The following is a 14,048-nucleotide window of genomic DNA, read 5'->3' on the forward strand; positions in this document are numbered from 1 at the left end:
TGGTGCCTTACGAGTTCCCAGCCTTTTCCCGCACTGTGAATTTTTAATTCTAATCACACCTTAGTTAACGGATTTCTTAATTCCTCCAAATCGGCTTTGTACTGGTTGTATTCCCTTTCCTTTCCCTTTCTATACTGATTATTAGTACAAAGTTTCCCTATTCTCACATCTTCAGTCATATGCTGTCCTCATATTGAAGTTGCTCCACCAACACCTCTCTCCCAGTTAGAATATCCACTGATTCTGGATTTGTCCTCTGCCTCCTACCTAGACATACTGAAGGATCAGTTGTCACAGTTTTATGATCTTGACTTTACTTTAAAGTGTAGACTTAACATTTAATATCCACAGGTAGCCATTTGATCCAACAGAATTTTATGTGCTCAAGAAAAGAGGGCTGCAGCCTTGACTTGAACAGTTTCATTTTAAAGTTATCTGTATGTATGGCATCTATTATTTATTAGATGCTCTCATGCCTTGTGACACTGAGACAATCCCGTCTTTCCACCTCCAACTGTCTAATGGCATGTTTCTTGCTCCATTATAGTCTGGCTTCATGACAGTGGCATCTTTCTCCATGATTTTCTTATCTCATTTGTTGTCCATCTCCTTTCTGTCTTCCACCAAGTGGTATCCAATCAAGAGCTTGTGCAGGAATACAGTTTTTTGACATCTGTACAACATGTCCAAAGCACTTCAGCCTTCTTTCTCAAATCATTGTTGCTACAGTCTGCTGGTCAGTCCTTTGTAACACACCCATGATGGTTACTTCATCCCCCTAGCAGATTCCAAAAATTCTTCTCAGGCATTTCTGATGCAATGCATTAAGTTTCCTGTTATGAATTTCTAGCATCTGCCAAGTTTTAGAAGCATATAACAATGTGGGCATCCCAATGGCGTTGCATAGCTTTCTCTTGGTTCTTGTGGGAATCTCCTTTTTCCCCCTCAGATATTTGCCAGCCTCAAAAAGCTTCATTTGCCTTTCCAGTTCTTACTTCCATCTCCTTATGGAATAGACCATCAGTACTAGTTGTACTTCCAAGATGTAAAGACTCATTAATGATGCCATATTCTGCACTATCAATCACTTATGCATCATCATTGCTGACTCCTCTTTCAGTGATGTTGACTTTTGTTTTCTTTTGGCAGATTCTTAATTCTACTTTGGCAGCCTCACGTTTGACATTGGTGGTGGTAGTCTTTTTCATAGCCTCATCATTTGTGTTCAGCAGAGCAATGTCATCTGGAAAGTTGAGTTGTTGCAAGTTTTCCTCTATTCCATATAATTCCTATGTCTTCCTTTTTTGCTTTTCACATTGCGTAATCTATCGGCTGCAGAAGAGGACAGGTGATAAGATGCATCTCTGTCGCACCCCAGTGGTGGTATCAAACCAATTCGTCTCTCCACTTCCTGTCCTGACATAGCATTTTGAACCTTCATATACAGCATCTTAGCCCGTCATACTATCTAAGAGGCTCATATTGTCACAAGATCTTCCACAGTGACTCTGAATGCAGTGAAAGCTTTGGTGAAATTGATTAAATTTAAGACTAATCTTCTCTGGTAAGCAAGCCCGTTCTTAATCATTCATCTCAGGGCAAAGACGTGGTCTAAAGCCTTTGTGGTCTTTTTGGTCTAAAGTCTGCTTGCTTAGCGTGCAGTTTTTCATCTGTGACCAGTTTGATTCTGTTCAGTCATACACTAGACACCACACTTCTGTGTACTTAAAGCAGTGTTATTCCTCACCAGTTGTTGGTTTCCTGCTTTGGTAATTTACAGATCACATCTTTCTTCCACTTCTCTGGGCAGCATTCCCTAACCCTAAATTATTTTAAAAAGTTTATGTAATTCATGTAGTACCACTTCCTCCCCATGTGAAACATGCCAGCAGTGATCTTCTCTTGACCAGGTGTTTTGCCATTTTTAAGCTGCTTAATTGCTTCCTCTATTTCTGCTTCTGAAATTTCTAGCAGAGAGATTTAATTCTTCACTTTCTTCTACACGTGCATTGATTTGGAGTTATTGGCTGTGGTTGGCTGAGTATTTCATTAAAATGTTCTTGCCATCATTCCATTTGTTTTGCTTCCGCTGTTAACAATCTTCCATCTTTTGGCTCTTGTGAACCATTGTGACTCTGGAACCAGGATGATCACTGCTTGCATAGCTGGAATGGTTTCTTAGTGGCCTCTCACAGGTGTTTCTCTCGCTTTTTTTTTTTGTCAAACCATTCTCTTACCTTTCCAATACAATTTTCTTTACTTCTTTCTCTTTCTCTGCAGATCCCCATTGCAGCATGTGTTTTTTGTCATGTCGTCTGTCCTTTCCTCTTTTTTTAAGCCTTACTTTTTTCAGTCAATTTCCACGTGAATGGCTATATCTGCTCTTCTTTCCTTGATTGATCCTCTTGGTCCAAGTGAAGTTCTGGCAGCTTCCCAGCATACACCTCTAAAGCGAGCCCATTGTTCCTCTTTATCACATTCATTACTCACCATTCTTGGAATCTGTTGGAGAGCTGGATTTTAAAGTCTCTCCTGATTCCCGGATCCGACAGTTTCTTCACATCAAATTCCATTTCTTTTCTTATTAGCGTGTCTTTTTAGCTTTATTCTATTCTGGTGACAAGATGGTAGTTGCTTCCGATATCAGTGCTTGTTTTGTGTATCTAGCAGCAATGTGTTTCACTTGTTTCTCAGTAATTCAGTCGTTTGACTTCCATGTTAGTTTGTGTTTCCTGTGACGAGGGAAAAGTGAACCCCAGGTGCACAGGTTATACTTATTACACAGCTAAGTAAATTTTTCACCGTTGTCCATCTGCCTCTCAGTGCCATATTTGCACATTCAGTGCTTGTATCCCAAGTTGTCATTTATATCACCCATAACCAGAATGACAACGTAAGCATGCACCTGGTTGAGTACCTTTTGCAACTTAATGTAGAATGCATCTGTTACATGTTCATTGGTAGGTGATCAACGATAGTTCCTCCCATTAGAGATTGAAGACTGGATTCTCATTTACGCTGAAGCCCACTTACACCACCATGGCTGTATAAAGCAGCCTTAAAGTGGACATAAGTTACAGTTGCACTCATTTTAATGCTCCTTTACATGGCTGTAGTGTAACTGAGAATCTGACCCAAGATCTCTTTCTAGTTATGCTAATGTGGCATATTGGTATACAACTAAGTATGAACTAAGATGAAAACAGAATTAGCCAGTCTAATACTGAAAGCTGGGAGCATGTGAGTGACGTAAGAAAATGCCATTCACTTATGGGAACAAATTCACTGTTTGTTTTTAGTCCTGGGTTGGTGGGAGAGGTGTTTCCATACTCAGCTTCATATCCCTATCACTGTCTGTTTCTCTTTATTTGTAGCACATTTAATAGAGTTTCTAAGCAGCTAGGAGAAGTGCAGATACACCAAAGCCATGGAGACGGTATGAGGGAACCTGCCAAACGTCTATGCAAGTGATCCTCCACTGGAATTTGTATCCAAATCCTCAATAACCCACAAGTATTTAGACTGGAGCAACAGCATGATTGTAAGGGATGTGCCGACAGCTCTGTGGTTGAATTAAGTTCATGCTTTATCGATTAGTGAATGCATTAAGATTACAATTTAATTTTTTGAGCTGTTGATACATAAGTATGAGGCTTTTGTTACCACGTGAAGCCTAAGCCATGGGCTGTGAGATGAACTGAACCTATCTTACTTAACAACTGGTATGTTTTCGAAGCCTTTTGAGGCACAATACAACATTTAAGACAGCCCCCTAATCAAAGAATCGGGATTTATATATTGGAAACGAAGGTGAGCATCTGGGCATCTTTCTTGTCCCTTCTCTCCAGCATTTTAGCCCATTTAATCTCTTTTCTACCTGAGAGGATAATGTTTGATATCACAGATAATGTGGAAAGGAGACTGAAATAAGTGTGTGACTGGCAATTTCTTTATACTGTACTTGTCTGGCTCCTGACTGTATGGAGAGGTGCCCAGAGTTGCCTTGAGCCACCTGAAATGAGTTTGAACACCACACACAGTCTTTCCTAGAAAGGACCAAAACCAAGATGGACAATGTGCAAACTGCGTGGATCTGCCAATAGGCATTATTCTTTGAGCAATGGATTCCTATAACTTTGTACTTTGATACTACTGAAGAGCCCCTTGTCACACATCGAAAAGGCATTTGAGGGATTGTAGGGAGGAAGCTGTGAATCAAAAAGTGACCAAGGAAGTACTCTCATTTCCTATGTATCTGACAACTGACACAGTTAAATCTGACTTGCACCATAATGACAACAAGCTGGTTTCAGTCCTGATGCAAGTTCTGTTACACAAGTGTGAGCTGTGTGGCTCGAAAGCTTGTGTGTCTCACCAACAGATGTTGTCCCAATAAAAGATTTTACCTCACCCACCTTGGTAAGCCAAGAGAGAGGCATTTCCCAAACACAACCTCATTTCTACCAACAAAGCTTTACCATACTAAGCCATTCAGAACTGCAAGCCTAGCTGTATCTGTTCTGGGATGCTGACAAGCTCTTGAGCAAGATGTGGTGGGGAGGAGTGGACTCAGAATCTGAACTCGGGAGAGAGCAGCACTGATGACTTTGGGTTTACTATTAACTTGATGATCATTAGAGCTTTCTAATGCCTGTGTTGTGCTTGTTTATATGCAGTCCTTTGAATGTCGGGATTACAGTAATCAAGGTTTTGTGTGCTCCACAGGAAGCTTGATATAAATCATGTGGCAAGGTTGCTGCACTGTTCAGTGCAGCAGACTGGAGCTCTGGCTTCAGATAAGTGTAAAAATGGAGATTCATATTTAACTAGGTACAAAAATGAATACACTCATGGCAGGTTTCCCTTTGCTTTTGAATATTAAATGCCATTTATTTTCTGCTGGCCTTACATTTCATGGTCTGTATGATCAGAACGTGTGGTGGGGGTTTTGTTTTTTGGGTTTTTTTAAATGCCTGGCTAGTCTTTATGAGCTCGCAGGGGGAAGCTGGAAGTTATTGCAGCTGCATACGCATTTAGGAAGATGTGAGAGGAAGCTTGGGTTTGTGAGATAAGCACACTAACTGGATGCAAAAATGAGGATCATCTGTGAAATATATTAATGTTGACGCTGAAATTTGCATCATTAACATGTAAGGTTAACACCCCATTGAAATGAATTGGGGGACAGTTCACCCCTAAGCTATTGCTTCAGGCTGTCTGCAAACTCAGGCAGATAATCTTGCATTGGTTTGCATTTGGTTCACATTTGGAAAGTGTTGGACACCACCCTAAGAGCGTGAGACGTTCTTTTTTCAGTGTAAGCTTGGGTTCTGGCTCACAATTTTGCAGCAAGGGCTGGATTTTGAGGTAAATTCTGTAGCTGTGGAAGGAGGAAGTGTGGTCTTGACAAATAGCAGTGTGTCTTCTGAGAGCCTGTTTAGAGAATTCTTGTACCCGTTTTGTCCTGCCAGTAACACTTCTGCTGTGAATATGTTCATTGGGTTGGATTCTGAAATGCATAGCTGCCTGCTGGGAGCTATTATGTCTATTTTTGTCCAAGTTTATCCAGAGAGCTGGCTGCACCGGTTTGGGATTAGACAGTTGTGATCTATCTGTTCCTGCATGCTCTGATGTCCTGTCATGGAAGGTTAACACGCTTGTTTTAATGTTCTCATGTTGAATGTGTCCAGTTCCTGAGAGATCCCACAGCATTTTGTATTGTCTACACTTACACTACTTTCAGTCTGATTCTGGAGTTGCTCCCAAATGGGGCTTGTTTCCTAAAACTGGGATTTTGCCTGAACGTGTCTCACTGGTCTGATGATGAACTGGGAGTGTTGAATAGCAGAGTGCAGGATACTTGGTGTCTATTTTAAAGGAGAGGAAGGATGGTCCAGTGTTTAGAATGGTATCCTGGGACTTGGGACACCTGGGTTCCCACACTCTGTCACACTCTGACCTTGAGCATGTTACTTAGCTTCTCTGTCTCTCCATTCACCATCTGTACAATGGGGATAATAGCACTGCCCTACCTCACAGGGGTGTTGTGAGGATAAATACATTAAAGAATATGAGATGCTCAGAAACTATGGTAATGGGGGCCAAATAATTACTTAATATTTTAATTCTCCACACAGACCTTTAGAACATCTTGGAAGCTTATTGAAGATAAGCTGTTACATAAGGATTTGGAAGAGTATTTGACTCAATGTGTGGTTTGGTTGAGTAATTTTGGTGCCCAACACTGTGTACAGCAAGTGATGCTTATTTATTTGGCTCTTGTTTGTCCTTTTTCAAAATTGAATTTTAAAAAAAGGGTAAATGCCATTAAGGCAAAGGCCTGCCATTCTATACCGGTGGTGGTAATACCACCTCGCTCTCATACAGCACTTTCCATCCATAGATTTCAGTGTAAAGTCTGCATCAGTGTCCTGCTGTCTGCCACAGGAGCTTTGCCTAATCGAGTTCCTGTCTTCTAAACACAGAAGAATCTGGACTATAGAGCAGGCAGGAAGTACCACCTACCATAATCCGCAAAGTGATGGCCGGTGGATATAGTTAGGCTCTGGTCTAAAACAGAGCTCCAGCCTGCTCTTTTCAGTGTATCTTAGGTGAGAGCTATTTAATGGTCTGCACTTGCCAAGGGTTTCCCTGCAGCTGTTGTTGATTTCTCAGAGGAGCATTCCTAATTACAAGTCTGCACCAGTGTCCCAGGGAGAGGCTTCCTTTGGTCTTATTCCCCTGGTGAGATTCAGTAATTAAAAAAAAAAAATCCCCTTTTTTATATGTGTACGCCATGCTCTGCAGTAGATGCAGTGTGCCAATCAGATGCCAGTTTCCTGGCTTGGAAGAGCTTTATCTAAAGGCATATTGGCTATAATACAGAACTGTACAAAACAAGTGGGATGAAGCAGCACAGAAGCCATTGTGTAATCACTAAAGCCAGAATACTTCAGATTAATTTCACATGATTGGGAAAACCACACCTGCTTTAAGATCTGTTGCCTCTAAGCCTTCAGGTCACTGATCCATCTGTTTTCTCTCCAATTAGAAATCTGGCAGGGGAGGGAGAGTGACACCATGAGTGAAACAAGTCAGGAAGAGAGGTAGATACGGACATACACTGCTCCACGGGTGAGTCTCTCTGGCTGTAAGAGGAACCCTGAATAACTCATGCGCTACGTTCTGCAGCCAAACAAAGCTGGCTCTGAAGCGTCTGAGATGTCAGTAGCTACTGACAGAGTTCATGAAACATTCATTTTTTTTTCCTGTTGCACTTAAAAAAAATAAAATAAAATCATGAGATTGAAGCAAAACCAGTTTGCAGAAGCCACCAGGAAGCAAAGATGCGTCAAAGGCTTTGGCAGAAGGTGTTTATATGGTAATGAAACAACAACAGAAGTGAGTGCAGGACGTTGCTGTGAGTTGACTCTGCCAATATAAACATTCAGGGAGCCAGCTCTGGAGCTGTATGCCACCCATCATATTCATTGCAAACAGTAAAATATTTGTAAGTTGCTATAGCTGTTTCTGTCTGTTCATAAATATTACAGGTTGGGTTGATAGAGACAGAGGGCCTGTCTTGGATACCTGGCAGTCTGGGAGAGTGCCTACCAACCAGGATTTGGTGGTCTGCTGTTGACTTTAGTGGTGCAAGTTCAAGCCCCGGAGAACAATCCTTGCCAGAAAATGGCCACTACCTACCAAGGAAATGATAACCTGCCAGCTGGTTATCAGTGGGGATAATGCTAGTCAATAGTTGCTGATTGGCACTAGGAAAGGGGTATCCACTGACTGGTGCTGGCTAAATCCTGGGATTCATTACATTAATTAGTGCATTTTAGTAAGCAGCTATATATGTGTATTCATTTTTATCTTTCAAATCTTCAAATCCTTCTGTTCTGTTTTTAGGCAGGCCATAAGCATCTTTGAGTCCTTGGAAAAACAAGAAATGAGAGCAAAAAGCTCAAGCAAAATATGCAGACTTAGGTGTGTAACCTCTTACATCCACATTTCGGTAACTAAATGAGTGCCCTTATTGTTAGATTTCAGAGTGGTAGCCATGATAGTCTGTATGAGCAAAAACAATGAGGAGTCCTTGTGGCACCTTAGACTAACAAATAAGCTTATGCCCAAATAAATTTGTTAGTCTCTAAGGTGCCACAAGGACTCCTCATTGTTTTTTCTTATTGTTAGAGGCGCTGACCACCTGCAGTTCTCGCTGAAGTCAGTGAAAGTCAGCTATGCATGTTCAACACCTCTGAAGGTCAGGCCAGGTATTTAGGTGCTGAAATATGGTTGTAAATGGTTAATTTTAGTAAACTAATTTGGAAAAGTTTTGCCTATTAAAGCTCTTGAGGTTCACTTCTTCATCTGTAATGGGACTGAATAATACTTGATCTGTGTTCTTTCTGAAATCAAAATGTTGAATATGGCGATGACAGGTACTGACAAGAACAAGTCTCCTTGAATTTGTCAACCCCATCTGGCACTTTATCTGTGGAGGTCTTTCATGCCATTGTTGTGTGAACAAGTTAAATGTTTAAGTGCTGAAATACCCAGTGTTCCCTATTCCTTCAAGTTTGAGGCTGCTTTGAGTCTGGAAAGGTGCTTGTATCAGAGATAAACATCATCAAGGAAGCTTTTTAACAGATGTGATATACATGCACTCACCTCATAGCTGCTTCTTGTAGGACAGAGGCAAAAGCTTATTATTGAAAAAACGTGCTTTCTTGCAGTCAGGAGAGTTTGAGATCACCTTTGGGCCTTTGGAAAAGGCAGGCACCTATGAACCTGAAAATGAAACCAGAAAAACCCTCTCACCTTTACACATATGATTAATGAAAGTAGACAAATGTCGTATAAATAAAATCTGCTCCAAACCATTTCATGTGCACAGAATAGCCAAGTTAAGAACTATTAGATTATAGAAGCTAGACGGGAAGGATGCATTAAATCATCCAGTCCATCTCCTAGGAGCCAATGCAAGATTGTTTCATACAGCACATTTTCTAAAGCTTTATTTCAGTCTTGTTTTAAGCATCATGAAATTGCACTTCCATTGCTTTTGGGAGGAGACTGTTCCATAGCCTAATACATTGCTCTGATAAGACTGAATATTAGGGGGAAAACATCTTTTACTTTCAACCACTCACTCCTACTCATACACCGCTGTGCCACACTAAAAATGCCTCCCCATTGTTATTTCCATCCTTTAATTGTAGAGTTATGTCCTTCCCTTTAGTCAAGTTATACATATTTAGTTCTTCCTTTTTTTGAAGACATGCTCTCTGGAAATGTGGTGCCTAGAAGAGTATACAATGATGCCAGGATTCAGACATGGTTGCGTCAGGGCCTGGTGGAGGATGATTAGTTCCCTGTCCTGTGGCAGGGTCTCTCCCTGTAAACAGCCCAAAACTGCATTAGCCTTTTTTTGTAACCATGTTTCATTGCAAAGAATGTGTCTATTTTGTTCTTCGGTGTCACCATTTTCAGTTGTGTAAAAGTGTGATTCAGTTAAGAAAAGGGTGTGTCATCTCAACTGTCAGAACATCAGACACGTGGACACCTCTAACCCAGCTGGCCAATTCTGTTCCTCTTTGGCTTGAGGTAGAGGCAGGAGCCCAAGTACTTTGTTATAGTTTGGGAAGGGCACATAGGTCGCCTTCTTGCTAGGAATAATTCCCCACACAGAACTTTCTCCCTGAAGTGTATATCTATCACTATAACTTCCAAACAATTTAGAAATACAGTTCCAATGCTTTGTATCCCATATTGTCCAGCAAATTCGGCTATAGATAATTTAGCACCTAACCATCCATAAATCCTCACTGCCTGGGCACTGTGCCTTGTCCCCATCTTGCAGATCGGGAAGAGGGACAGGGGTTATATAACTTGCCCAAGGCTATATAACTCATTGGCTGAACTAGGATTAGAACAGAAGAACTGCGGGTCCATGTTTAATCCTCCATTTTAAATATTAACAATATTTCAGTTTGCTGCTGTTTCACCACTGTGACTCAGTGTACCATAAACTATTGCAACTTTTGGCAGATTTGAGACCACAAATAACTTGGTTTCTTCAGGCTGCGAGGGCAGACCTTAGAATTCCCAAGTGGTTTCGCATTGCTTCTGCTGGAGGAGGTCAGCAACAAAACCTGGTGGCAATGAACTAACTTTTCTCTCTATGGCACTGCTGTGGCTATATAGTGCACTACTGTACTCACCAGAGCTTTTCCAGAAACACTCCCATGTGACCTAATAAGTGAATGTTCTAGGCTGATCAGTTAGGGGAGCCTATCCCAGGCTGCCCATCAGTCCTTGAAACATCCATAGTCTGATTTCTAGGAGAGGAGTTCAGTAGCGAAGGTGAAGATTTCATTGGAGCAGCAGTGTCAAGACCTGAAATGTGGGGATAGAACAGTTCTAAATGTTACCCTGCTAAGACCACAGCAATGGAGCTTTCACCTTTTACAGGACGCAGTCTGTTCGACGGTCCCTAAGACATTCTTGCCCTGCCCTGCCTCAGACAGAGATTCAGCCAGCTCTGCAAAGTACAGGAAAGGTGCCTGTCTTCTGACTCTATCTTCACAGATAGGTGCTTCTAGTTTCTTCATTGTCTTCTTGCTTGAATCTGTTAATAGCTATTAAATGAGTGTGGGACTACTGAGCCTACCAAATGCATTATCCCTTTGGCCAGACTTCACCTGCACCTAATTTTATCTTTTTGCACAGACAACTGTCAGATCTCCGTTGACACTTTATATTTAATAGATCACCCTAGGTGTTATGATTAGGGCCCTACCAAATTCATGGCCATGTAAAACACATCACGGACCGTTAAATCTGGCCTTCCCCCTTGAAATCTGGTCTTTTGTGTGCTTTTACCCTATATTATATAGATATCACAGGGAGACCAGTGTTTCTCAAATTTGCGGTCCTGACCCAAAAGGGAGTTGCAGGAGGGTTACAAGGTTATTTTTGGGGAGGTCGCGTTATTGTGACCTTTACTTCTGCCCTGACTTCGGAGCTGGGCATCCAGAGAGTGGTAGCTGTTGGTTGGGTGCCCGGCTCTAAAGTCAGCGCCCTGCCAGCAGCCGTGCAGAAGTAAGGGTGGCAATACCATACCAAGCCACCCTTACTTCTGTGCTGCTCCCTTCAGAGCTGGGTGGCCGGAGAGTGGCAGCTGCCGAGTGAGGGCCCAGCTCTGCAGGCACCAGTGCAGAAGTAAAGGTGGCATTGCCACCCTTACTTCTGCGCTGCTGCTGGCAGCGGTGCTGCTTTCAGAGCTGGGCTCCCGGCCTGCAGCTGCCCCTCTCCAGCTGCCCACCTCTGAAGGTAGCACCACCGCCAGCAGCAGCGCAGAAGTAAGGGTAGCAGTACTGCCCCCCCCACAATAACCTTGTGACACCCCCACCCCCCAAATCCTTTTTGGGTCAGAGCCCTACAATTACACCACCATGACATTTCAGATTTAAATAGCTGAAATCGTGAAATGTACAATTTTTAAAATCCTAATACCATGAAATTGACCACAATGGACCTTTAATTTGGTAGGACCCTAGTTATACATAGGACAATGGTCCACTAGAGGGCACATGTGCTCCACATTTGATACTTTTGGACAGTTGCTGAAATTGTCTTTGAATTATTCCTGAGTATTTTGTTTGAGATCGCACACTGTAAAAGTGTTTGTGTAAAGTATTTGGATCACTTTGTTTGAAGCACAACAAGAAGTGAATCATGGGTAGCAAAACCATCTGCAGAAAGCCTGTTCTCTTGGCTGCAGTTTTTCCAGGAACGTTATTTTGAAGTTTTATTTTAAAAGCCTCTGCATTTGAACCAAAATTGACGTTACCCTGTGCTGCACAAGATGGGCTGTGCAAATGAAGCTTTCTATCTAACTTGCTGAATAATTTGTTTCAGACAGATATGGTAAGGGTTAGCATCGATAAAAGTAGGAAAAAGGCAGCTCGATTCTTTTGCAACCAAAAATATATAAAATGTATTTGGCAAATTCCCTGATAGAATAGAGCAACTATTAGGCAATATTTCACAGAGGGTCCGCCAAGCATGGCCAACGTTCGACTCTCTAGGGCAGGAAGCTGCAGTCCTGCTGCATGGAACTGTAGCCTGCTAGGAGCTGCCTGGTGCCATCTGCCTGGGGCGAGGTGGCCCCCTTTAGGGGAAATCCTGGGTGGGTTTGAGCACTGGCCAGGGTGTGTGTTCAAGTCCTAGGGCACGTATAGGCTCTGTGGGCTGGCGGAGCAAAGGGTGGGAACCCTGGGCAGCTGCACCCTAGGAGCGGGGCAGGACTAGGTGCCCAGCTGGTTCTGTGGCCCTGAGGAAGGGGGTGCAGGGGCCAGGGCAGCCCCAGGAGCTGGTGTGGCCTTGTGTGGGCAGAGATGGGCAACAGGCATGGAGGGATGGCTAAGGGGGCTGGGGCACCTGGGCTTGGGAGCCCAGGGGAGTGCTGTGTGGGAGGGGGGGCACTGGGAGCCCAGGGGAGTGCTGTGCAGTTGGGGGGGGGGGAGTCAGGGCACTGGGAGCCCCGGGGAGTGCTGTGCAGTTGCGGGGGGGGGGAGGCAGGGCACTGGGAGCCCCGGGGAGTGCTGTGCAGTTGGGGGGGGGGAGGCAGGGCACTGGGAGCCCCGGGGAGTGCTATGCAGTTGGGGGGGGGAGAGGCAGGGCACTGGGAGCCCCGGGGAGTGCTATGCAGTTGGGGGGGGGGCACGGCACTGGGAGCCCCGGGGAGTGCTGTGGGGGGGGAGGCAGGGCACTGGGAGCCCCAGGGAGTGCTGTGTGGGGGGAGGCAGGGCGGGGCACTGGGAGCCCCGGGGAGTGCTGTGCGGGGGGGGGAGGCAGGGCACTGGGAGCCCCGGGGAGTGCTGTGCGGGGGGGGGTGGCACTGGGAGCCCAGGGGAGTGCTGTGCGGGGGGGGGTGGCACTGGGAGCCCAGGGGAGTGCTGTGCGGGGGGGGAGGCAGGGCACTGGGAGCCCCGGGGAGTGCTGTGGGGGGGGGAGGTGGCACTGGGAGCCCGGGGGAGTGCTGTGTGTGTGTGAGGGGGTGGCACTGGGAGCCCAGGGGCGTGCTGTGCGGGGGGGAGGCAGGGCACTGGGAGCCTGGGGGAGTGCTATGCAGTTGGGGGGGGGGGCACGGCACTGGGAGCCCCGGGGAGTGCTGTGCGGGGGGGGGGCACGGCACTGGGAGCCCCGGGGAGTGCTGTGCGGGGGGGGGGCACGGCACTGGGAGCCCAGGGGAGTGCTGTGCGGGGGGGGGGCACGGCACTGGGAGTCCAGGGGAGTGCTGTGCGGGGGGGGGGCACGGCACTGGGAGTCCAGGGGAGTGCTGTGCGGGGGGGGGGGGCACGGCACTGGGAGCCCAGGGGAGTGCTGTGCGGGGGGGGGGCACGGCACTGGGAGCCCTGGGGAGTGCTGTGCGGGGGGGGGGCACGGCACTGGGAGCCCTGGGGAGTGCTGTGTGTGTGTGAGGGGGTGGCACTGGGAGCCCAGGGGCGTGCTGTGCAGTGAGGGGCACTGGGGCTGTGTGCAAGGGGGGGCACAGCAGCAGAGGGGGTGGCGGCACTCAGGCTAACCCGGTCTTGGGGGGGTCTCCCTGCCCCCAGCCCGGGGGTGGGGAAGCTGGGGAAGAATCAAGCTGTGGGGGACGCTCTCCCCATCTTCGAGGGGGGGCGGTGCAGGTAGCCCCCCCCAAAGCCGGACCCCCCCCCGGGCACAATGTTCGCCCAATCTCCCCGCTCCGGTCTCTCCCAGCACCAGCCCGGCGGGGAGGAGGCGCTCTGCCGGGGACGGCTGTGCGGGGAGCCCCGCTGCCGGTGGGAGGGGGCGCCCCCCAGGGAACAGCCCCAGGAGGCCGTTGCTCATCCGGTGGCGGTGGCTACGGTTGCCATGGCGAGACTCCTCCTTCGCTGACGCGCGCGGTGACGCGCGGGGGGCGGGGCGGCGCGGCGCGGCGCGGCTGCAGGGCTCCGCACGGCCCCAGACAGACCGAGCCGCCGCCGCTACCGCCGCCGCCGCCCCCCGAGCCC

Source organism: Natator depressus, chromosome 22, assembly GCF_965152275.1.
Source record: "Natator depressus isolate rNatDep1 chromosome 22, rNatDep2.hap1, whole genome shotgun sequence".
In the NCBI taxonomy this organism is placed as follows: domain Eukaryota; kingdom Metazoa; phylum Chordata; order Testudines; family Cheloniidae; genus Natator; species Natator depressus.